Genomic DNA, 25087 nt, shown 5'->3' with positions numbered 1-25087 from the left:
CATCTAGCAGGCATTCCTTTCCTTGCAGTGTATGTCCTAGCTGTAGTAAGTTGAAGAAGTGGAGAGTGGAGCTGCTGGTGAGGAACTCTTTGGGGGGGGGGGGTGTGATTACACCTGCCCTAGAAACTTGGGGTCTTTCAGAGTACGGGGACCCCTTGCCCCCAGCAGTTGTCCTCTCCCCAGATCTGTTTGCAGCTCCCCCCTCACCCCCAGTAAAATCACCTTTTTGTATGTTTGGCTATTCCACAGAGCTTGAGAACAGCACCCTGAGCAAGCCTCCTAGCTCCTGGGGTTGGGGTACAACAGCGAGTAAGACAACGTCATATGGATCTCAGTAATTTTTATACTTGTTCTCCCGCTCCAGTAGGAATTACGGTTTCGTCGTAAGGAGGGTAAAGCACTGAAAAATCTGTGATTTCCTCTGCGCAGCCCGCTGAACTCTGAAAATTATTCTCGTGCTAAGGGTTTGTAGATGATGGGCTCTGATGGGAGGAACGGTGTTGGGGTGCAGGGTGGTTGTTGGGGTCCCCTCTCACGGGGAACACTGAAACTTTGTAGGGAGGGGAGGTTTTGACGAGTCGCCGTTGGTTTCGCTCTTGACTAGGGTAACACGAACAGTTTAGCTGGGAGTTGGTGTTTTCTCCAGCGCTGTACGTGGTGCTGGAAGATGGAATTCCAGAATGCACTTTGTCCCCCCAGGTACGCCTGGGCCAACTCTCGTTCCCCTGTTCGAGCAGTTCGGTTTTTTGTTGCATCTCCTTTGCCAGAGGGAATAAAATAAAGAGGAGTTTTAGGTGAAAGGATGAAAATGCCGTGACCGTCCTTTGCCCCGGTGAGGGCGTGGAAACCAAACCTCCTCGTGACACCCTGCATGTCTTCTCCTCCTGCTCAGCCCCGTCGTGGTGGGGAGAGCGGGATCTCGGGCTCTTTGCAGAGTCCCAGGGAGGCACCAGGTAGCGCTTTCTGTGGAGTCGGCGGGAGGTTTCCGTAGCAGAGCACAGAAGAATCGGTTGTGATTTATTTAGTTTTGCAGCGACCGGTGATGCTTTACGAGTGTGCACTCATTGCCTGCACCCTGAGCCCTGATGATTCTTTAAGAGCTGGGAATTGTTTTCACAGGGACGAACATCTGGAGTTTTTTTAATTATTTCTTGGCTTTCCTCTCTGAGGTGGTAATGCTGGTGGGATGCTGCGTGTGGGAAACATCACGATGAGTTTGCAAAGAGAAAGATGAAGACTTTTTGTTCAGCAGAGAGGTACCGGACTGTAGAGAAACAGAAATTTCATTTTATCACGTGCGTCTTCAAGGCAGGAGGGGCCTGAGTCCAAATTTGCTCTGATCTTGCCTACATTTGATGCCTTACTTGAACTTTCTGTGCTGCACGGGCTTTGGGGTTCGCGTTGGTCGGTTGGGTTTGTTGCGCTTGGTCTGGTGAGGGAGGAGCACGGTGGTGCTGTGTGGGAAGATCTTGGTGGACCTGCTGGCCTAGTCGGTGGTGGTTTTTTTGCTCTGAGGTGATCTGTTAATGCCTGTGTTGTATTATTTGTCATTTCCATGGGATTATGAAAAAAAATATGCAGCTGGAATAGTCAGAGGGGGAAAATGAGGGATGGAACCAGAGAGGCCTGATGGAGAGGTTTGCTTCTGCACGTCTTGAAGGTCGATGCTGGTGGGTCGGTGTTCACTTTGGCTGGGGTGAGGTCTGCAATTACGTGTCCTGCATGAGGAGGAGGAGTCTGGTGAGGAGCAAGGCCAGTGTCGTGTTTTTGGGTGTTTCACAGCAGCATCATGTGGGGGGAGATGTGTTTAGGTCCTGAGGGGGTGGCCATGCGGCCGCTGTCAGTCCCTGTGGCAGCCGTGGGGAGGGCTTGGCATCGTCAGCGCTGGCTGCGATGGACTCGTCAACCCCTCACGGAGGTCATCAGTGCTGCTGCGTGGCGGGATTGCCAACTTGTGGGATTTTTACGGGGGTTTTTAACCCATCCTGAAGCTCCAGCCAGGGGCAGAGCCCACTCCGGGGGGATGCTGGAGGCTTGTCCCTGCTCAGTGGTTTTGCTGGGGGAGGACAGCCCCCAGGATGCCGTCACCTTTCAGGGTCCCCCTGCTCTACAGCTGACAGGCGTGGTGTGCACTCGCGTTACGTGGTTATTTTGGATATTTCAGCCTTGTTTTTCAAGTACATGGTCTTCTGGGTGGAACAAAGTAGGCATCTTGATGGGCATCCATAAAGTCCCATCTGTTCTGGGACTTCATTGTAAAATGCAAATAAAAACTAAGTTACTCGAATACATCAGTAGTGGATTTTGATTATTAATGACTTGCTCCTCCAACCTCATCTGGCAGTAATTTTGTGTATACTTTAAGCCAATAAAAACCAGTGGTCCTGCTGAAAGTAACTGCCCTGCTTACTGCTGGGCTTCTGCCCATCCCTCCCGCCGGAAGGTTTTATAGGGTTAAAGCAAAGTTTTTATAGGGTTATGCTTATAAATATCTGCAGGGCGGGTGTCAGGAGGATGGGGCCAGACTCTTTCCAGTGGTGCCCAGCGACAGGACAAGGGGCAACGGGCACAAACTGAAGCAGAGGAAGCTCCAGCTGAACAGGAGGAAGAACTTCTTCCCTCTGAGGGTGACGGAGCCCTGGCCCAGGCTGCCCAGGGAGGCTGTGGAGTCTCCTTCTCTGGAGATATTCCAGACCCGCCTGGACGCGGTGCTGTGCAGCCTGCTCTGGGTGACCCTGCTTGGGCAGGGGGTTGGGCTGGGTGACCCACAGAGGTCCCTGCCAACCCCGACCATGCTGGGATTCTGAAAGCAACCTGCCTGCGTGGTGAGATTCGGGCCTCGGTCCTCTCCCTGATCCCCACCAGCAGTCGGAGCAGCGTGAGATTCGGAAGGACCTTTGCCACCGCGGTGGCCAAATGAAGGTTGACCCAGTCACACCCTGCTTCGGACCCAGGTGCAGAAAGCGCCGGGTGCCTTGGCCGGGAGTTTTTTGCGGAGATGCTGGCAGACACCTCGCTGAATTGATTTTTCACGCGAGGACCGCGGCGGTTGCTGCCGTGTACATTAACTTGTGTGATGTTGTCAAACACTCAGCCGCTATTTCTTTGCGACAACGCATACCAATTATTACTTAAACAGACCCCTGAAGCACCGCGTGGAGGGAGAATGTGTGGATTAGAGACATCATATTTACAAGGAGCCAGGTCTTTAATGAGACCGGGAGTGATGCAGATGGATTCTCTGTTGCTAAGTAGATCGGATATGGAAGGGATGCTGCCTATCATTTTTTTAGCGACCTGTGCACTTTGGAAATAGAGTGGCTTCTGTGCTAAGGAGGCGGGCACAAAACTGTAGGATATATTCCAAAATTAGCCTGGCTTTTGGTTATTATTGTAATAACTAGAACCTACGGCTCTGCGAGGTGTAGGCGACCGTGGCTGGGAGCATGGCTGAGCCCCTTCGAAGCGCCGGTGGGCTTTGGGGAGAGTGAGGGCTCTGCGAGGAGTGCGGGGTCAGCCCTGACAGAGGCAGGAGGAGGAGCTGGCAATCCGTTCGCTTCTGTGCAGCTGGTGGAGTCATTGGCATCGTCGTTAGGGCAGCGAAGAAACGAAACAGGCGATTAATCAGAGGTTTGGCTCACGCGCGGGCAGCGGGTGTCGTGCCGTGGGGTGCGATGAGCTCTGCAGGTCCTCAGCCTTGCGCTCCGCCCTGCCTTTATGGCTGGCTATTCCAGCCTGTATTTAGGGGAAGCCGCTAAAATGTCCCTCCCTTCTCAAGAAACGGTTCCCTCTTGGCCCGGTTTGTGCCTGCTGGCGTGAGCACGGCGGCAGCGCTGTCGCCGAGGGGGTCCCCGGGTTTTTCTGCGTCTTTGCTGTTCCCAGCGCGTGCGAACCCGGCCGAGGCTTCCCCGAGGGGCTCCCCGTTCCTCTGCGGGCGATGCCCTAGGAACACTCGGGGCGCGAGGGCCTCAGAGTTTATGTTCCAGGTGAAGTTTTTAATTAAAACTTGGCCTTCCGCAGGCCCCCTTGGATAACTGTGTCTTGGCTTTCCTCGTCAGCTCTGCTCTGTGCTCCGGGCAGCATACCCTTTAGTTTTATGACAGTGTGTGTGTGTGGGGGGAATGTCCTTTATTTGTGTTAGCTGGAGGGAAAACCCTGTAAATTCCCCTTTAAAAATGTGCTAGGCCAAGTATAAGAGGTGGTAGTGGTACCTGTAGAGCTGTCGTAAAGTGTCGACTTTCTTAACTGTTTTAATGTTGAAAACCAGGTTCCGTGTGAGAGCAGACATTGGCAGAAATCAGTGATTTAAGCAAAATAATTAGGCTAAATAATAGATGTTGCACTTAAAAGCTGAGAGACTTGAGCTTTGCTGTGATTACCTGTGAACGAAATTAATTTCCATTCAATGTATGGGAAAAAAAAAAGAAACATTTTCATCAGCTTTCATGATCTTGCAGTTATCTGAAGTTTCATGACCCTGCAGCACAGGCTCGAGTAGGTTTTATATTTTCTACTCGTCTGGACTAGATGACCCACAGAGGTCCCTTCCAACCCCTACCATTCTGTGATTCTGTGACCTAGCACCTCTTTCCCTACGAAAATGGTACCGTGCAACATTCGAGCCTCGAATTAGGGCATCCAGAAGTTTAGTGCTGGCATACCTGTGCTACCTTCAGCAATTGCCCTTTGCTAATAAAAACAGTGTTTCTCGGGTGAAATACCTGTTCTACCTATTTTCTATGCCTAGAAGGAAGCAGGTTTTTTTTTTTTTAATATGCTGTAACATTATTCCTCGGAGAAGTGCCAGGGTGACGCATTTTTCCCATCCGCAGTGTTTGGAGAGCAGAAAGCGCGTGTCTCCGTCTCTGTCTCTGGACAGCAAAGGTTGTGAGTGTTAGAAAGAAGCAGCATGGACAGATTTGGGGAGACAGAGTGCAATTTTAGTTTTGTCTGGCCAAAACTTTGACCTATTTCTTGAATTGGTGCTTCCTTGGAGGTAACCAGACTTCACTAAGTGCTAGTTCCAGCCTGGCTTGGGGTAGGAAATCTCACTCTTAGCTCCAGGCAGTGAGGTTGCAGCCGTGGATTTTTGTTGTGGTTGTTTCCAAAAAAATTTCGGTTGAATGCTGCATCAGAAGGAAGAATCTGGTGCAAGTGGGTCTCCGCTTGCCTCCTCCGCCCTCAGCCATTGCCCTCCCAGCCTGCGCTGCGGGCTGTCGAAGGCGCTGGGTGCCGAGATGGGGTGCACAGCGCTGGACGGCACGGTCAGCGTCCACACGTCGGAGTGCCCGAGGGGGGAATCGATAGCAGAGGGCAGAGAACGGAGCTGGAGGAAAGCAGCGGAGGGACGCGGAGAGACGCTGCGGCTGGTAGCGACGGGAGCAATCAACAGTTTCTGTAAAATGTTAGAAATAAGACTAGGTTATGGGGTGAAGTTAATAGAAAAAACAAGAATACTACACTTTTCTTTGGGGGGGGGAAGTAGTGATGTGTTCAGACCTCTGTTACGGTTGTGGTACAGATGGATGTTAGACAGCAGCTGCTTTGGTCAGGCTTTTGTACATCAGCCCTGGTGTCTCTCACTGGAGAGGTTTACAAGGGTAAACCGAGCCTGTAAGGCGTATTTTTTACCAGGTCTTGAAATAGTGGAGAATCCCTCGCGATCTGTAGCAATGCCGATGCTGTGTTGGTGTAGAAAAGCAGTAAAGGGGCCAGGCTGAGTCGCACAGACCCGTCGGCTTAACGGGAGTCCTGGGCTGACGATCGGGGTCGGTGGTCGGGGACTCGTTTGATGAAGGAGGGCAGGACGGCGACGCACTCGGTCTCCATCAGCGCGGGTTTAGGGGCAGCTCATCCTTCAGAACTAACTTTTCGTTTAAAGAGCTTGTCGGCGGGATTGGTGAGATAACTGCGGGGATTTTGATTTACTTCAGTTAATTTTACAGAAATGCCGAGTTGGTACAGCACTGCTGTTTTGGCTGGGGATACTCAAAAGAGCGACTGGCTGAGCCGCCGCAGAGTGTCAGTTCTGAAAATACTGTTGTAAAATCAGAAATGATTTCCAAACGTCTTTTTCTAGCAGCCTCTCTGAGCGCTTGTTTTATTTCCCTGCTGCCGCTTAACGTGTTTGTGAGCGACCCGTGGTGAGGCAGAGAGTCACCGCAGCTAAAGCTCGAAATGTCACCAAGATTGGGAGAGTGGTAAATAATGAAAAGGAGTGACCGCTGGTAAAAGCAGTTTGGATTGCTTGGATACAAGCAGGTGATGTTTCTCAGATGGCCGACTGTAAATTTCTCTATCTAAGAGCAAAGAACGCGGGCCTCCCCTCCAGGATGCTGTCTGGAGAAATCACGTCTTTCCAGGGGAGCGAGGAGTCACGAGCCAGCGCCGCTGACACGATATTGTGGCCAAAGGTCTCGTGTGCTCCTTGCCGGCGCTGGAGGAGGGACCTGGCGGCCGCCGTGTCCCCGGCGCACGGCGAGGAGGGGCTGCGGGAGAGCCAAAGGAGTCGGCAGGGGTCCGGAATCTCCGTCCGCTTGACTCATCTGGGAGAGGGTTGGAAGGTAAATGGATTCAGGCAATTAGCATTGCCATGGGGGAAATAAATTGAAGAATAAAGAGCTCTGGGGTCTAGCAGGCAGAGTCGAACAAGACGCGATAGCTGGAAGGTGAAGCCAGGGAAAGGTCAGAGCTGAGGTCCACGGTTTCAGCACCATTGGTGGTGGAAGAGGCTGCTGAAGGCGTTGGTGCTTTCTCCACCCTGGGAAACACGGAGTTCAGGGGGTGTTTGTTCATTGGAATGAACGGCGCTCAAGAGGGGATTAATGTAGGTATGTTCGTGTGCAGTGTGTCCGCCGGAAAGTCGCAGTGGTCTCTTCCGAACCGAAAATCCATGAAAGCCCATCGCTTAAACGAGAGCGTCCAGATGTTTGCAGATCCCACGCACCAGCGTTGTGGATTTTCTTCGAGAGGATGACTTGCGGGAGAGGAGACCGCTGTCTGCAGGTGGAGATTGCAGGATGTGGCATTCAGCGCTCTGGAAAGGTCGGGAGTTCTTCATTTCCCACCATTTTCCTAAAAAAATGCCTTGTGTCTGTGGCAGGGAGGAGTCACCTCCGTGCCAACACCAGGCACTTAGCCCTGGGTGAGGAGTTAGCAGGGGCTGTGCTCGCCTGTGTTAATGGCTGATGTCTGGGTCAGATGTGAGTTCATGTAGGTGCAGGAAGGGAGTAACGGAAGGATTACTTTTTTTTGATAGTCATGTGCTTTATCTGCTTGTGCAGAATTTATTAAAACTCCAAATCGGCTCTTGGTGGCCACAGGACATCAGAAATAACTCCAGCCATAGCGGGAAACTTCTGAGCAGAAGTGCAAACTGAGCAGAAGACGTCAAACCCAGGTTGAAAAATCAGTTATACAATGCTTGTGTCGTGGTCGGAGCAAAACCAGTGCGTCTGCGTGGAACGTTTTTATTTTGGAGTGAGAAGGTACAGCTGGCTGTTCGCAGATTTGCTCTTGCTTTCCAGTGAGGTTGCCCATCGGTCTGTCCGTCTCGTCCATCGTTCGTGGGTGAGGTTGGTGGGATCGCCGGGCTCTGGTCCATGTTGTGCTGGAGCATGCGAGGGCTGTCGTGGCAGGAACGTTTCAGATCCCCTCTGTGTGTGTGTGTATATCTATATCACAGAATCCCAGCATGGTGGGGGTTGGCAGGGACCTCTGTGGGTCACCCAGCCCAACCCCCTGCCCAAGCAGGGTCACCCAGAGCAGGCTGCACAGCACCGCGTCCAGGCGGGGCTGGAATATCTCCAGAGAAGGAGACTCCACAACCTCCCTGGGCAGCCTGTTCCAGGGCTCCATCACCCTCAGAGGGAAGAAGTTCTTCCTCATCTTCAGCTGGAACTTCCTCTGCTTCAGTTTGTGCCCATTGCCCCTTGTCCTGTCGCTGGGCACCACTGGAAAGAGTCTGGCCCCGTCGTTCTGACACCCACCCTGCAGATATTTATAAGGTCCCCTCTCAGCCTTCTCTTCTTCAGACACACACATATATGTATACACATGTATGTATAAATACACATGTTTAGATACACACACATATATGTATGTACATACGTATGTATACGCAGACACACAGAGGTGTGTACCTGCTGGGTTTGCACTGGCTTTGTAGGTCTGGAAGCTGAAGATGTGAAAAGCCTGGCTGCGAGGCGCATCGGGAGCGCGCGAAACCGTTCGGCAGCGCGTGGCAGTGTTTAATGGTTCATTCGGCCCGGCGAGGTCTCCGTGTGCTGGCCGACCCCTGGGAGCCGAGCTGGAGCAAACCAGGCGTTTGGTGGTGCAGTTGGTGGTGAGAGGCTCGCGTGGTAACACGGCTTGGGCTGCTGCTGTGAATCGAGGACGTTGAGATGTTTGGCTTGGTGTGACTGAGCTTAAACAAACAAACATCGCATTAATCTCGTTAGTCAAGCAAATGAAATAAACCTTTAAGGCACTTAAAACGCGCCGATCGTCATCAGCCGTCGGAGCAGCGAGACCCGTTCCCAGACCGCGCGTCGACTCCGGCGCGTAGCGTTGCTCGCGCGTGTAAAGGGGGAGGGAGTTACTCCGGGGCTGGCGTGGGTCCGGCGGGGATTGCGGCCGCGGCGGGGATCACGCTGGCCAGGCTGCGGGGAGCCGGGGGCGCGGAGGGCGAGAGCTTTTTTTGCTGCCGAGTCCCGGGCACCGTTCCCCGCGTTGGCACTCGGCACCCGTGTCTCTGCGTTGCCGCTTTGTCCTTCCGCCACGGGAGATGGGACTGCAGAGGTCCTTGGGGGGAACGCGATAAAACCCCCCCAGGCTGTCATTAAAAGCAGCGTGTTCCTGCGTGCCGTCGCCTCGCGTCGCTCTGGTGGGGTGACGGGTGGGACAAACCTAAGCCTGGAGAGGCTGGTGATTATTTATTTTTTTTTTTAGCGTCCTGCCCATTGCACTTTCTTTAGAGGAAAACAGAAAAATTTTATGAACTTCGATGTGTTAGGCAAGCCCAGGAATTTTCTGTTGTCTTTCAGTTGCGTTTGTTGGGGCTTGGATTAGGCGGAGAAATGACTGACACGTTGTGTTTATAAAATCGAGAGTACCTAGCTATTTCCATACAGATCTCTTAATAGAGATTAAACACAAAATAAAGCAGAATGCATCCACAGTGATATTCCCATAAGCAATATTGTAACTTGCATGCAGTGTAATTATATTTTGTACACTTGCCAATTAAGCAGTTAAGCTTTAGAGAAAAATTACTTTCAAGAGATGGGAGAGAAGTATTGCAGTAAATCAAATAAAATATACATGTGTTGGAGGGTGTTGTGTACGCAGCTGAAATTTTAAGATCTCCCGCTGCGTTCAGGTTGCGGTGCGCGTGGTGATGTCCTGTGACTTTACTGGGACCGCAAAACAGCGGAGAGGTGGGGGGGAAAAAAGGCTTAAAAAAGGATGATGGCGGTGTGGGAGGTGACGCTGCGATGCTGAGGCGGTCCCGCTCTGCGTCCTCCCTCCCGCTGGGCTCCTGCCCCGCGCAGGGAGGGGCTGCGGGTACCGGCCGGGCAGGCACCCCAGCTCGGGTCCGGGCACCCCCAAAGCCCGGGGTGCGTGTCCTGCAGCTCGCAGCTGCCGCTGCAGCCCCGGGACGTCTTGCCTTCCCCTCTCTTGTTGGGAAAGGGCACTGCCCTAGTGAGGCCCCATCTGCAGTACTGCATCCAGTTCTGGGCTCCCCAGTTCAAGAAAGGTGAGGAGCTACTGGAGAGAGTCCAGCGGAGGGCTGCGAGGATGAGGAGGGGACTGGAGCATCTCTGCTGCGAGGAGAGGCTGAGGGAGCTGGGCTTGTTCAGCCTGGAGAAGAGAAGGCTGAGAGGGGACCTTAGAAATGCCTCTAAATATCTGCAGGGTGGGTGTCAGGAGGATGGGGCCAGACTCTTTTCAGTGGTGCCCAGTGACAGGACAAGGGGCAACAGGCACAAACTGAAGCAGAGGAAGTTCCGTCTGAACAGGAGGAAGAACTTCTTCCCTCTGAGGGTGATGGAGCCCTGGCCCAGGCTGCCCAGGGAGGCTGTGGAGTCTCCTTCTCTGGAGATATTCCAGACCTGCCTGGACGTGGTGCTGTGCAGCCTGCTCTGGGTGACCCTGCTTGGGCAGGGGGTTGGGCTGGGTGACCCACAGAGGTCCCTTCCAACCCCTAACATTCTGTGATTCTGTAATTGGAAGCACGTGTGTCAGGCTGGGGCTGGTTTTATTCTGTTTCCAAGCAGTTTTGCTCTTGCTGTTCTCGGGGCGGTCGTCTTTTCACCCCCTGCGTTCACCCACCACGCCGTGGCTTGGGACCCCGCTGAGCCTGATTTGTGATTAAAAACCCGCAAACTAACCCTCTCCCAACCATCCATGGCTTTCTTTTCTTCGCCTCCACTGGCAGTAACGTCGCCCGCAGCGTGGGCAAGATGAAATGGCCGCGTTTTGCTAACGAGTCGGCATTTGCCTGTCATTTCGGTGACCATCGTTGGGTGTCTCGGCTACCTGCAGTGGGTAGACCTGCTCTGAGGAGCTGCGTGGAGCGGTCACTTAAGCGTTTCTTTACACCCATAGGAACAAAGTTGTGGTTCCTTCTAGGCATAGGTGGGACAGGCGGCTGGTGCTCGGCGTTGTGTCGGGTGAGCGATGCTGTGTTCGCCTGCCGCAAGCGGAATGCCCACGGCGACTTACATGGAAGTGCAACCAGAAATGCTGGGTTCCCAGCACGGGGCCGCGCTGGGCTTGCTGGGAGTTACAGGGAACTCTGTAAAGTCATAAGGAAGTTACCAAAGTACTGATATTTGCTGAGCTGGCACCGTATCAGCTCAGTATCTGGTTAATTCTCTTTCCTAACGCGACCTCAGTGCAGGGTGAGACTTAGGGAGCTGAAGTTGCTGATAGAAGTGATCTGAGATTTTTTTTTTTTATTATGCTACAAGGAGTTACAAACATTTTGCAGAGTGGATGTGGGCTGAATGAGCTGGCCGAGACCGTGCCGCGTGTCCGAAGTGGGGAGCGGGGAGCCCCGTGGCTCTGGCTCTCCCCATCAGCCGCAGGACCCTCATGCAGGATCTCTTGTGGTTTTCTTTTCCTCTAATCCCAAAATGCGTGTGTTCATCAGTGCTACTTAAAAAATCACTTTTTATCCTACAGAATATCTCATTTTAGATGTGTCAGACAAATACATCAAAGTAAAAAAACCAACCCTTGGAAAACTCGAGATGAGGTCTGCTGGGAGGAAGGCTCTGCAGAAGACTTCTCCTTGTGCCGTGTCCACCTCGCCGTAAGCTGGGGGACGTGCCGGGGCCTGGCTGCGGTGCCGGGCTCCCCTCCTGCCTCCCTGCACGGCTCAGTGAATGGCGATGCATCAGTGTAATCCCCTTTTATTGTCAGGGTTTAACCAACCCGGAGCATAGTCTCCTGTGATGAGCATCTTTCCCAAAACCAGCTAATTTAAAAAAAAAAAAAAAAAAACCCAAACCCTTCCAAAGGGCTCTGGCGTCCTTTCCCGAACTCTCTAATGCAAAAACAGTCCCGTAAATCAGATTAAGAAGGAATCCAAGCTAGGCAGGTGTTTGCTTTCGAGGTGTGGCTGCGTTTGTGGGGCACAGGGCTGGCAAGGGACGGCGCTGCCGGAGCCGTGCGAGCAGGGGCTCCGTTCGACGCACCCGCAGCCTGCGAAATAAAATGCTAGGTTGTAAATATGAATGTCTGAGCGTTCCTGGCATCATTTATTGGTTCAGTGTTACAAGTCTGCACGCTTGCAAAGACTTACAGAAGGTGGTTACATGTAAAAGCTTGTGAGGAGAGTTTGGTCTGAAGGTTTGTCCTGGTGGACGACAGGGTGACCATGAGCCAGCAGTGTGCCCTGGGTGCCAAGAAGGCCAATGGGATCCTGGGGTGCATCAAGAGGAGTGTGGCCAGCAGGTCGAGGGAGGTTCTCCTTCCCCTCTACACTGCCCTGGTGAGGCTCCATCTGGAGTACTGTGTCCAGTTCTGGGCTCCCCAGTTCAAGAAAGATGAGGAGCTACTGGAGAGAGTCCAGTGGAGGGCTACAAGGATGGTGAGGGCACTGGGGCATCTCTCCTATGAGGAGAGGTTGAGGGAGCTGGGCTTGTTCAGCCTGAAGAAGAGAAGGCTGCGAGGGGACCTAATATATACTTACAAATATCTGCAGGGTGGGGGTCAGGAGGATGCAGCCAAGCTCTTTTCAGTGGTCCCCAGCGACAGGACAAGGGGCAACGGGCACAAACTGAAGCAGAGGAAGTTCCAGCTGAACATGAGGAAGAACTTCTTCCCTCTGAGGGTGACGGAGCCCTGGCCCAGGCTGCCCAGGGAGGCTGTGGAGTCTCCTTCTCTGGAGATATTCCAGACCCCCTGGACGCGGTGCTGTGCAGCCTGCTCTGGGTGACCCTGCTTGGGCAGGGGGTTGGACTGGGTGACCCACAGAAGTCCCTTCCAACCCCGACCATTCTGTGATTCTATGACAAAATAAAACAGTAAAATAAAAAATCTGAAGGCAAGCGTGGTGTAGAATGGGGTTACCAGCTGCCCTGCAGCTCCGTGTTCCTGGACGCTGGCTGGCAGCATCACCTTCCGTGCGGGTTGCGCCAGCTTCTGCCTTCCCCAGCTGCGCTCTGGGGAGGATGAGGATGGTCTGGGGCAGGCTGCCACCCACCCGCTGTGTCTCCATGCCTGGGCTCCAGTGCAGAGTCTCTTCCCTTGTCGCTTCTGACGCTGTCCCTTTGCTGCGCTGCGTGGTACTACGTGCGGGACGCAGATTGCCGGCTGCGGGGTTGGATTTTTTCCCCCCTCGAGCCCTGTGCGCTTGGTTCTTCAGGAGGCTGCCCAGGTTGATTTCCATCGGTTTATTTTTAGCCTGATGCTTCTGGCCCCGCTGCGGAGCCCGGCCGCCGCGTTGCGATCCGGTGGCGTGGAGCGGCGTGACGCGGCGAGCCCGCGTCCGTGGGCGGCTTCGTATCTCCGGAGCGTTGGGCGCGCTCGTCCCCGAGGTGCCCGCGTCGGTGGGCGTCGCCGCCGAGCTCCGTCTGTGGCGAGGGCTGAGTGGGGGACACAAGCAGCACAGTTCAGAGAGGGGGACGCAAACGTTCACCCCGGATGGATGAGTTTTGGAAGTGTTTCTGGGCTTTGTCACAGATTAATTCCTGGCTTATTTGCAGCTCCGTTGCTTCCAGCAAGTTTAGGGGAATTGTCCCAGTATTGAAATAATTTTTTTGACATCATGGACTTCATTGCCTTGAAAACCATACCGTGAATCATACTAATATAAAGTGAGTCTAAACTGGATATCTCCTTCTCTGGAGATATTCAAGCCCCGCCTGGACAAGATCCTGTGCAGCCTGCTGTAGGTGACCCTGCTTCGGCAGGGGGTTGGACTGGGTGACCCACAGAGGTCCCTTCCAACTCCTACTATTCTGTTATTCTGTGATTCTGTGGATTTTGCATCGTTTTTTTCCACCAGGCTAGCACTAGCTTGCCATCTGCTCGAGATGCAGGACTTTGGTCGAGCTGAGGAGTTTCCTTGTCATAGCTGGGGTTTATCGATGCCTCGTAACCTTTCCTCCTCCCCCTCCCGCCGGCCCGAGACTCTCTGCTAATTTTAATTTGAGAAGAAATAAGGCAAGGTATGCTCTGGGTACCAGGAGATGATTATCACGACGGAATAATTACGTTTTGGTACTCGATGTGATTTGTTAGCTGGAATATTAGTCTGAAAGCAGAGAAGAAAATGAATGCATTGTTGACTGCGGGAAGTTATTTATGAGTTTTTACTGAAGTTTAAAGGAATTCCCCCTGCGACTGAAGTAGCAGTGCGATTTATGACCTTTCGCATTGGATAGGCGAGTAAATAAATAGAATAAAGACAGGGGGAATAAAAAAGAAATGGCACCAGGTTTTGCGGGTGTAAAGTTTCTGTTGTGGAATGCAGGAAGCGATGGCTTTCAGAAACCCGAGCAGACGGATCAACAAAAATAATGCACGCGTTGCGTTGGAAAAAGAACACGGTCCCCGTGTGTTTTGCATTAATTATGTTATGGCAGGAGAAATGCTTACGTACTCACATGCTCTGTGTGGGGCTTGTCTTATGTTTCTATAATTTTTCCATGACTATCTTCATGTAACATTGCTTCCAAAGCTGCTTCTCCTGCTTTCCACAAACCAAGCAGATAGCGTGATCGAGGAGGGAGGAACTGTCTCTGCAGGACATCTGACGTTGGGAGCTGCTATTTCATGTAGGGGCCCTGGGGCAGGTGGAGATGGAGGTGGGTCTGCTGGGCACAGGCTGGGAGATGCTCAAGGGGTGAAGGTGAGGACAGGTTAGGGTAGGATTGACCCCTGCGGAGGGGACTTCGCGGCCGTCGGTGGAAAGCTCGTGTGTGGAAACTGAACCGAGAAGCCCATTGGAGTGGAGTTAGGATGTCTTCTGCTGCTGTCGTAGAAGGCTGGAGGTTGGCATGGCCCTTCTGCGGGCCGGCCCCCTGAGACGTGTCTGTCCGCCTGGGCTGCTCACCTGGTGGAGCAGAGTCGCTCAATACCTCTCTTCCAGAAGCAGGCTCTTAGCAGCGAGCGTGCGTTGCCACCGGGCTGTTAAATCTTGTCACTCCGTGCCGGGTGTTTTGATGTTGTGTCCTGGGTCAGCAGGGTGCAGTAAAGTGGAAATAAAGGCGAACCTCCTGCTCCGGCTCTGGCGGACGTCGGTGCCGAGTGCGCTGATTCTGTCAGAGGGAATCAGGGATGCTCCCGCGCCTTGGAGCGGCGACGGGGGCCGGGCTCTGCTCTCTGCCGCGCTGCTGTAGTGATGCTGAGTTACACCAGCTGGTGATGTGGTCCAAAATTGTGTTTCGGAGTAGCTCGGACACGGATCAGGCTCGCTGTGCTCTCAGGGAGCGCGTTGGGCAGAATTCCTACCTTTTCCAGGTGGCACGTTCTGCTGTTGGCAGTGGCTGGGAAGAAAAAAGCCAGAAAGCAGCCTGCTGACATCTCCCAAGGCTTCATTTCGTTAGTGTAACCTGCAGGGTTTGGAGGTGTTCTCCTCATGGGAGAGGCCCGCTTGCAAATACTCCATATTCAATGTTTGGGGTTGGCTCCTTTGCTCTTGCCTTGGAAAGGCAGAACGGGAGAGGAGTCCTGCCTGAGGTCCAGACCACTGCTTGCTGTGGACAAAACCTGTGAAAAAACCGTATGGAGGCTTGGAAAGTGCTGTGGCCTGACTGAAGTTGATTTAGACGTTAAGAAAGCTTAACTCCTGTGCTCCCCAGCATTGCAGACTGAAGAGATTGCTGGGACTGGACTCCACAAATCAGTGGGGATGGAAGCGACCAAAGCTGAGATGGTCCCATTTACCTCTCAGGTGTTTGGTTGCTCCTGCATTTGTGTACTACCATGTATGAAAGCAACGGGTTAAGCAGAGAAGCAGGAGCAAAACACAAATTCCTTGCTGTCCTCACTGCAGAAGAGTCTTCTTCAAGGAGCACTTTCCAGGTGCGAGGAATGGGAATAACGCTGCCCCTGCTAGGAAAAAGATTCATTGTCATTTTTGGAGCTGGAAAAATGATTTGGACCTTGGACAGGGTAGAGAAGGTTCTGTCCCATCAGGTGCTGAGTGTGCTCACCTTGGAAGATGTTGCGTGCCATGTCCTGCAAGAGGCTGTATGAAGAAATGAGCTTTCACATGCGGTGTTGAGTTCATCTGGGTGTGAGCGGTGTGGTGGGTGTCCGGCAGGACCTCCTCCGGTGGCCCAACTAGCGTGAGTCGTACAGAAGACGTGACTTAGGGGAGCAATAGGAGAAGCTCGGGGCGGTGGAACGGTGACTTACTTTGCCTACTTGCGAAACCCGTTGAAAGTGATGTGCTCGACTACCATCGTAGTAAAGTTTCACTGGTTATACTTACACGACATTCATGACACTCACCATCAGTGCTGTACCAGAAGGTACTGGTAGGTCCATAAAACGTAGAGTAGCTGTTCACAGAGGGATTATGCAATGATATTTATCATTCCAAAGGGGGTCTTTGGGAACCCCCTGGAAATCTTGGATGCCCTTTGCGATGGGAGGTGGAGGGAAGGGTAGGGGGCTGGGGGCAGTCGCTTGGTTGCCCCTCACAGACTGAACCTGCTGACGTGTATTTTCCATGGTGGATGGGCACTTCTATGGTCGCTTTGGGGAGGGCATCACTTGTCACAGGCAAGGGTGGGAGGCTGGGTGCTGAAGCCCAATGCAAAGTTCCTCTCCGTCCTTAACTACATTAAATTGACTTACGGCAGGATGATGAATGTCACGCATGAATCCTCCAAGAAAATGCTGATTGTGGTTCTGGCTATTTTTGGGCAAGCTTGCTTTGGACACCTTCTGTGGTGTGATCAGCAGGGAGTGCTGCCAGCGAGCTGCCTCGTGTCACCGGTGCCTGGCACTGACGTGCTTTCTGCAGTACTAAGAGTCTCTTTAAAAATCAGAAAATCACTAAATATTGAGTGTAAGGTTTCAGTAAGCCAGAGTTGGTGGTGATCATCATTTATGTCACGATGGCCGTGCTGTAATTTGCTGCGTTACGCACCAGAAAGTTGAGAGCATTAGGACAAAGTCTTTCAATAACGTGCAACAAATTCTCATCATCAAGGAGTAACCGTTGTATAAGTTGTGTTGAGTAATTACAGAGTACAAGCAAGATTTGATGTAGGAATTGTAGCTTAATCTCCTGCGCTTCGTTACATTTTCCCGGTGGTGGCAGTGAGAAATGGGAGGTATATTTTATTTTCCAGTTTGAGTATACCTGCTCAGGATAGCCTTGCTCTTAATGTTGCTTCACGGGGGAGAATTTACAGTGGGGCTCTCCATTAACGCTAATGAGAGTTATGCCCGTGCACTTCACTGGCCTGGTGACAGAGGAGGAGAAATAGTGATTAAGCTCTCTGTCCTCTAAAAAAAAAAAAAATGACCCTAAAATGTCCAGTATGTCAGTGGGAAGTAACCGGGAACAGGCACTGCTGTCATTGCTGTACTTGACTGTTCACTGGTAGCTGAGAGGGTTCTCCTCTCTCCCTCTGTTCCTTAAAAGAAACGGGAAAAGAAAAAAAATCCAGAAATGCGTTCTAACTGAGGAGAGTAACGAATAATCTAAGGATAGATATTGTGGTTATAAACCAAAACGTACAGGTTGCTAACGTAAAGTTGTCTGAAATGAGTTGCAGTAGGTTTTCTTTATGCTTATGATTCATACACTCTTCCATTTAAAGCCATTAGGTATAGTGCTGCACTTGATTTAAAGTAAGTGCAGTTAATATTTTCGGTTATAAATTTCAGGCATGCTGGTAAGAAATCATCAAAAAGTACAATTCTCCATGTAAAGCAACCACAAATTCCTGTTAGCCCCTCCGCCAGACGAGAGGCGGGTTCCCTCCCGCAGCTGGGCTTTGCTGGCTGGGAAGGGGGGTGGCGTGGTGGGGGCTTGGAGCCGGCGCGGCGTTCGTGGGAGCTGTTGTGACACAGCTTTCGTAGGGGAGCCTGTCGAAAGGGAGGAGGAAAGGGCTGTGCTTAATCAGTATAAATGTCAGTAGCATATTTTAATAAATTCTTGATTTTGCTTGGACTGTTTGCAGTTGCATATTTAAAAGGGATCTGCCATCCCCTTTCGAAGGTATGTGACATTTAAAAGATCTGTAAAGAAGATTGGTTTGACAGCTTCAAATTACATTTGAAAGAGTTTTTTTCCTTTCAAAACAGAAAATGAATACTTCCTATTCTAAATGTCACTGCAAAGACATAAACATGTTTAATCAAATTATATATTTAATTTATGTAAAATGTAATTTTTTATTCATGCAAGAGACTCACTTGTTACATTTTTATCGTCTCCAAAGCTTCACAAAGTTGGTGAACTACTGAATCTCTTGAATAAATCACTGCTCGACAATTTGTCAGATTCTCCCAAAACAGCCATTGGCTTCTGGTTGGATCTTCCCACTTCCAGGTGTTTGTGTTTCTCCTTGGGCTGCTGTGCTGCTTTCGTTAGCAGAGCTGAGGAGTTGGCCGGGTCGTGTCAGGGTGAAGGGTGCAACTGCCACGGAGGAGCCGGGGTGGTTGGGGTGGTGGCAGAGGACCTCTCGGGGTGCCCTGGGCTTGTGGCACCGTGGTTGCACGCCCAGCTTGTTGCTTGTTTGCACCATCGCAGAGGGTGAGGGCTGTTGACCACTGGCTTGTGTCCTCTTGGGCGGTCGCTTCGTGGTGAACCGAAGTTACCGTGGTGAAGCTGCTGGGCCAAAACTGTGAAAGCTCTCCAAGGAGAGAGGAAAAGCTGTTGGATTTGGTGCTCTGGACTCCAGCTTTCATGGCCTGTGCATCAAGGACAGATGTCTGAAACAGCCCAGCAGGTCCTCAGAAGATAAGGAGCTTTGGCTGCTGGCAGGGCTGTCGGCCGCTGTGCACGAGCTCGCTGGAGCAGCTACCTGCTCGTCTGTGCCTCTGCCAGCAGAACCTCACAGGCTGTGGTCGCAGGCAGCTGAGCCAGCAGCCCGGCACCAGCTGCCTTTGGGGACGGGCTGCTTTTCAAGAAGATTGAGCACTAATCCCGGGCGAGTCCCGAGAGCGAAAGCCTGCTTTAAGCAGGCGTGTGTCATCGGGTGCTGTCACCCGGCTCGAGATAGATGGGCAGCGAGGGGCTTGGGCTTTCACGTGAAGAGAGGAAGCAATGGAAGAGGAATCAACGTCAATAAAGCAAAGCCAAGGTATTCAGCTATTTCTGTAGTTTCTAGTTTGATATCTGCAAACTTCGTGTTTTTCCTGAGCAGTTACAGATGCTGAACTCATACTTGTCCCAGAAGAGGCCAGAACTGTTAGGTCGTAGCTGCCCAGGGACGAATGCGACAGGGCTCGTTGTCTTGTGTCCGTGTTTCGGAACAGCCAGGCAGGCCGTGGATGAGCTCTGGCAGACTGGAGGATGTTGGGCAGGTTCTAAAAGCCAAGAAGCAGCAGAGTGTAGCCATGTTACTGGAAGCCTTCTCTGAAGGGAGGAAGAGTAGGAGCTGCAGGCACCTCTGCAGTCGTGGGCTGACAGTGGAGCGCTTTGGTCAGGGTTTTGCCTTGGAGAAGCATCTTGGTTTTGAAGACTCTATCAATGCCTTCCTTTTCCATTTTTTAACCTCATCAATAACTACAAGTAGTAATTCTGGTTGAAGTGCTCACTGATCAGGGAAAAATGATGGCACTGAGAGTTAATTGCAATTACTCACGCCTGCCAGGCAGATCCTGGTTGAGAGCAGACCCAGACTACTGGGGATGTAAAGGCTCGGGATGCATCGGAAGGCAGTTTGATCATTTGTTTGGTAGATGGAGGTAGCCTCAGTCTTTCAGAGAGGATGGACGTGCACAGCAAGGACAGAGTGAGCAGAGTCAGCACAAATGTTGGAGAGGCAAAACCCAAAAACCTGACGGTCCTCAGGTAAATCCATCTTCTAGCAGGAAAACGTGTCGTAAGTCCTTCTTCTAAGGTGGGCTGTGTTCTCACTATCTTCTAAAACTTTTCTGTAGTGGTCCCAGTGGATATATTCGTGATAGGAGATGGCCAAGCCAAGGCAAATCAACGAGGATCTTGCATGCAAAGACCTCCGTCCTGGGGCAGTCCTGCAGACAACTCCGTGTAGATGTGGTGACTGTGGCAGCTCTGGCCATCAGGCCTCCCTTGCAGAGGAAGGCTTTCTTGGGTGAACCCGAAGATCTGGAAGAGCTTGGGTCTTTCAGCTCTTTTTTGCTAACAGCAAAGAGGGGTTGAGTGAATGAAGTAATATTGACAAAGCTATAATTTAGGTAATTAGCCAGCTGTTGTGCGTATTGCAACGGACAGGGAATATTTCTTCCCTGGTTTGCAGTTTGCTTAGAAGGGAAAATGTATCTGACTGAAGATACATAAGAACTCACAGTTCTCGGGTAGCTAAAACCAGTGTATTGGACAAATGGGGGGAGAAACGTGTTTCCAGAGACCCCGAAGGGAGTCCCGAATGCGCCCTCCTCCCTCAGTGTACCTCCAGTGTTGGCCTGACGTTAAATTAGTGCAGGAGATAACAGAGGGGGTTTCTTTTGCACCTGCTAATGTAAAATTTCCTGCTCCGTCCCTGGGATTTGAAGGCTCCTTTCTTCAGGCTGAGGATCTCCGACTTCCCCTGCGGTGGGGTCAAAGCGTGGTCGCAAGGGCTCGTCCTCCACCTCCATCTGTATGCGAGGCTGGAGCTCAAACTCGGGCTGGGCAGAACATTCTGAATTCGGGCTGTATTTCATATTTATATTTCCTTTCTTAGCCAAAAAGAAAAACCTTGAGAATGTTCCCAGCAATATTTACAGTTCAGGCACAGTGGGGTGGTGTGGAGATTTTGGAAGACAGAGAGCAGTAAACAGCAGAGGTTCTCAGTGTATTCCTCCTTTATGTTTTAGAGGAAATGCACAGTCTATAGTTTTTTTTATTGCCCATTTCAGTATGAAATATGTTGTGACATTAAGTCGTATATTTCCATTGAAATATATGGCAGGAATAAAATTCCCGATAAAAGGTAACTATTTGACATTCTGTATAGTTGTTGTCATGCTGTTAAAATAACACATTGACTACTAACTCGATACGAGACTGAGATGAAGAGGAAGCTGTGTCAGCAGGATTTTCGGAAGAACCCTGCAATACCGACATCCAGGCGCTGCCTTCGCTCGCCGTACCCTTTCCTCTGAGCTGCGAAAGCAGAGGTTGCCCTGAGATATTAACATCCGGAGAACTTCGTTTTCCAAGTAAAATAATCCACCCTGCCTCTTCCGAAAGAAAATATGCTTGCAGCACGTTTCAGCAAAGCATCGTGTTTAAAATTTGGTTTCACCCTGCATGTGCTCTGCTGTGGAGAGTTTAAAATTAGAAGTAAGGAGAGGCAAGCTGCAGTTCGTTAGCCGAGCTAACGAGCTTTCAGGAGACTGCAGTTCTACACCGTACACCAGCCAAAGCCGTAGTGTTGTAGGGTGTAAGATCATCTCAACTGAGCCAGCCAGAATTATTTTAAATGTTGCATTATATATTTTACCTGTCAGTCCTAACTGCTGTCTTCTAAGCTCTTGCTGACCCGCTACCTACCATCAGTGGTCTTTGTCCCGTCGGGAGTGCATCCCACAGTGGCCATACTCGGTGCGAAAAACCCAAGTGTGTGCAGAAATAGGTATTTTTGCTAATGTGGAATAGTTTGTATTTCTCGTTACGTGCTTGGACAACACAGTTGAACGAGAAGTCCAGCTACTGCCATGCAAGAATTTTGCAGGCAACCTGTAGAGCATGAAAGGGCTGAAGGCAAAGGCGTCTAAAACAAGAGCAAAGCCAATGCAAGTTGCTTAGTGGTCAGGCGTTGGACCAGGCTGCCCAGGGGGGTGGTTGAGTCCCCATCCCTGGAGGTGTTTAAAAAACATGTAGATGTGACACTTCGGGATATGGTTTAGTAGGCATGGTGTTGTGGGGCAGGTGGTTGGACCTGATGATCTTAGAGGTCTTTTCCAACCTATGATTCTATGATAAGTTCTGTCAGCAGTCTGACGCATTGCGGTGCTCGACGGTTCCTCCAGGCTCGGTGCCTGAACTGCCCCATACGTCTGCCAGCGGAGGTGGAGGTTGTTCCCCGTGGTGTTGGACACCCCTCCTGTGTGAGCTGCATGGAGCTGGCGGAGGTGCAGTGACGAACCGTGGATATCTCCCTGAGCCAGCAGACCAGGAGAAGCGGTTGGGGGCCCAGCTGTGTGTAGGTTGTTTGAAGTAATGCCAGACAGCAATGGAAATGGATGGTCGGGCAGAGTTGTGTGGGATGCGGGGAGTGGACTTGATGACCTGATGCATCCCTCTTTCCTCACTTTTCCCCCAGACAGGCTTATTTTGTCTCTTTGCATGGACTGTAAAGGCTCGTGAGGTGTGGGAATGAGGGAGATCTCTGCTGCTAGAGGGTTTTTTCTCATGTTTGAAATGCAGTACTGACTGAGGCTGTGCTTGTGGTTTCTCTGATCAAGATGTGTGAACGTTTTCAGAGCTCTGGCGATGCTGTATAAATGCTGAACTTTCTGCTGTAGATGATAGTCTCGTCTGGACCTCGCTGTTTGGCTGCAGATGTTCCTGCTCAGCTGGAGGTCACTGTGGCCACGGTTGACATACAGTTTGTGAGCGCTCCTCATCCCCTCCAGTGCAAAAGTTGCTGTTGAAGGGGTGGCGAGGACGGTACCTGGGGCTAACCTGGCTGACCTTGCAGCAAGATGGGTCAGGACGCACCCACCAAACCCTTGCTGCTGACTCTTCCGTGGGAGCAGCGAGTCTGTAGGTTGCCACCGCTATTTCCAAGATGTCTGTAAATTAAAAATATTATTTAAGAACGAGTACTTGAGGAGTAACTGGGTAGGCAGTGGTGTGTTTCCGGAGCAGAAGTGCCATCTGCCTTACCGCTGTCTTTCTGATACTTCAGACTTTCATTTCTGGTGGTCACAGGACATGACCCGTAGCCCCGCCAGTGAATTGTTTTGGCAACCTTCAGTGCCCGTTCCTTCCAGCGGTCTGTGCAGTAAAGCGTCCCACCGTGGGCTTCTTCACGCGTGCACGTCCTCTGGGTGTTACCCCTGCCCATTTCCACTGAGTTTAGGAGGCGGTGGGTCAAGTCCAGTGTCGTGGTGTTCCTACCCAGGCTCTCCTGGCACAGCTTCGTGGCGTTGGGAGTGGGAGCTCAGGTGGTGGTGGTGGTAGCAGAAAAGCCAACAGCCGTGCTTCTGTGCACAGCCTTATTTAGGCAGCTGGGTCTTGCTGGTTTTCAAGTGCTTTGAAACTTTTGGGTTATATTTGGGTTCATGGTTGCGTGTCAAGGTGTCGTCCTGAAGCAGCGAGCAGTGACCCGTCTCTGCTCCTGGCGAAGTCACCAGCAGGCTAAGCCCACCCTGCTCAAAAAAACTCCTGCCCGGAGAGCCCCGCCGAGGGCTGTGAACACGAGCTGTTGTGAAAAGATCCCGGAGATAGCAGTTGTAACGATCTAACAGAAAATGGAATAGCTTGATGGTAAATTAGATTTTTAGTTCATTTTTTCCATTAGAACCGACAAACTCGGGGTTTTTGCACAGTGCGTTATTTCTTCGCTTTTCACGCACGCATTTCCCTTGCTGTTTGTAGCCTTGCACGCGTGCAACTTGAAACCAGCCAGTTTGAAACGTTCTAATCTCAGATTTTCCATAAACATTCCTGCCTGTACCGAGCCCCCTGCGCACCGAGTGTATGAAAACAATCCCCTCCGGGCAAAGATTTTTCTAATTCCCTGAATATACGGGGAGGAGTTTATAATGAAGTGTTGATAGGACCTGTGGCGTGATGTTGTGAGTATGGCTGTCTACAGACATGGTGAGAATTAGTTCTCCAGCATTTTGCTGAAGAAAGGATCATTTTGCATTCGTGTTACTGTTTCTGTAACTTACTTCCACGCAAAACGTGCTGTTAAATATGTAAATGGTTCTGCTGTGATGGCGTGTACCTTCCAGGTTCAGAATACCTCTTTCACTATGAAGAATTACTGAGGAATAATTGATTCTGCTCAAATGTCTTCTCTTAGGTAGGTTTGGTGTTGGGTAGAAGAGGCCTTGCGGAGTGTGATTTCAGATGCACACGCGATAATACGAAGCTCTTGGGCATCTCCCCCGTGTGTTCACGCTTCCAGGCTACCCTGACGGACACGGACGTTACTAAAGGGCTTTGCGGAGGCGGGCGTTGCGTTACTGCTGGGTGCTCTGCGCCCGTTCCCCGGCGGGGATATGCGGGTGGTGAACACCAGCAGCTCTCCGTCCCCTCGCAGCGTTACGGGGGGCTGTGCGGAGGAGGGCTCTTGTCACCCCTTTGCGTGGATGAGGTTTGGAGGGCGCGAGCTGGTGCCGGAAAGCCCCTGGGCTGGGGTGGGTGCAGGCACCCTTGGTTGCCTGTGGTGGTCCAGCGTTGTCCTTCATCACCCATCTTGGGCTCTGCTGTCCTAACCCCTCTTCAGGCTGCATTGAAGTGGCTGGCTCTGTTGCGTTGACCAGGAGGAACTAAAACATTGTATGGTGTGAGAATAAAACCAATCTTGGGCTTCTTCCCGTGATGGTGAGACGTTCTCCGGTGGACCCTCCTGCACCGAGACCCATAGCACCAGAGAAGGGAAGGCGCCAGCCACAGAATCTGGTCTTGCAGCCTTGCAGGTCACTGAAAAAGAAGATCGTGTCCTCGGGTACTGCCGTTGCAGAAGTGCTGTTTTCAGGCTGCTGGTCAGGTAAATAATAAAAAAAATCTGGACTGCACCCTTGGTTGTCCTTGTCAATCAGCTGTAGATTTATACCAAAGTCCTTGGTGGCTTCCAGATGTTTTGCTGTGCTGGAGTTTCCTCTTCCTCTTGACATCGGTGTTGCAGGGACTTGACCTTCCTTGGGAGTCCCCGTGGACAGAAATCCTGAATTCACCTAAATGCAGTCTTGAGGCTGTTCCCACCTCCCTGGAGTTAACCTCAGGAGGCTTTGGCTGGATCTTGCTGGAACAGGACCATGGCTTGAGCAGCTCAGCATCTCTTCAGTCTGCTTTCAACGGCACCTAAACAACGTGACTTGAGAACAGCGTCTGTGTGCCTCTTACCCCCGGCTCGGCTCCTGCGCTCCCCGGGTGCTCCCCATTGCTGTTCCCATCTCGTGGGACGTCTGGTTGCACAGGGACGCTGGAGGAGGAGGTGCTCAGGGAACCTGACCAGTGCTGCGGCTCCCTACTCAACGTCCAAAGGTTGGAGCGGGACCTCCAGATCAGGAGGTGTGAGCTGCCGCTGCCGCCGATGCTAAAAGCGTTCTGTGTCCGTGACTTCCAGGATTATTTTTCTGCTGTCATTTTTAGGATTACCGCTACTCCGGGGAAGGCAGACTGATGCTTTTGGTTCCAAAACACCTGAGCCTTGGCAAAGGATGCCTCGAAATGACTTACCTGGCTTTACCTGTTCAGAAAATAGCTCCTTTGTCTAAGATTAATTTGAATACAGCTTTTAAA

The 25087-nt window shown here is 51.6% G+C and overlaps 1 protein-coding gene across 2 annotated transcripts in view; it reads left to right on the top strand.

Annotated features, from left to right (window-relative positions):
• The window catches only part of CTBP2 (C-terminal binding protein 2), a 158783-nt gene that overhangs the window by 3249 nt on the left and 130447 nt on the right, over positions 1-25087 (top strand). The gene's annotated exons all lie outside the window — the stretch shown is intronic.

This window comes from Opisthocomus hoazin, chromosome 6 (assembly GCF_030867145.1).
Source record: "Opisthocomus hoazin isolate bOpiHoa1 chromosome 6, bOpiHoa1.hap1, whole genome shotgun sequence".
NCBI classification, from domain to species: domain Eukaryota; kingdom Metazoa; phylum Chordata; class Aves; order Opisthocomiformes; family Opisthocomidae; genus Opisthocomus; species Opisthocomus hoazin.
Note: the sequence above shows the minus strand (reverse complement) of the source record. Positions and strands in the feature narration are given on the sequence as shown.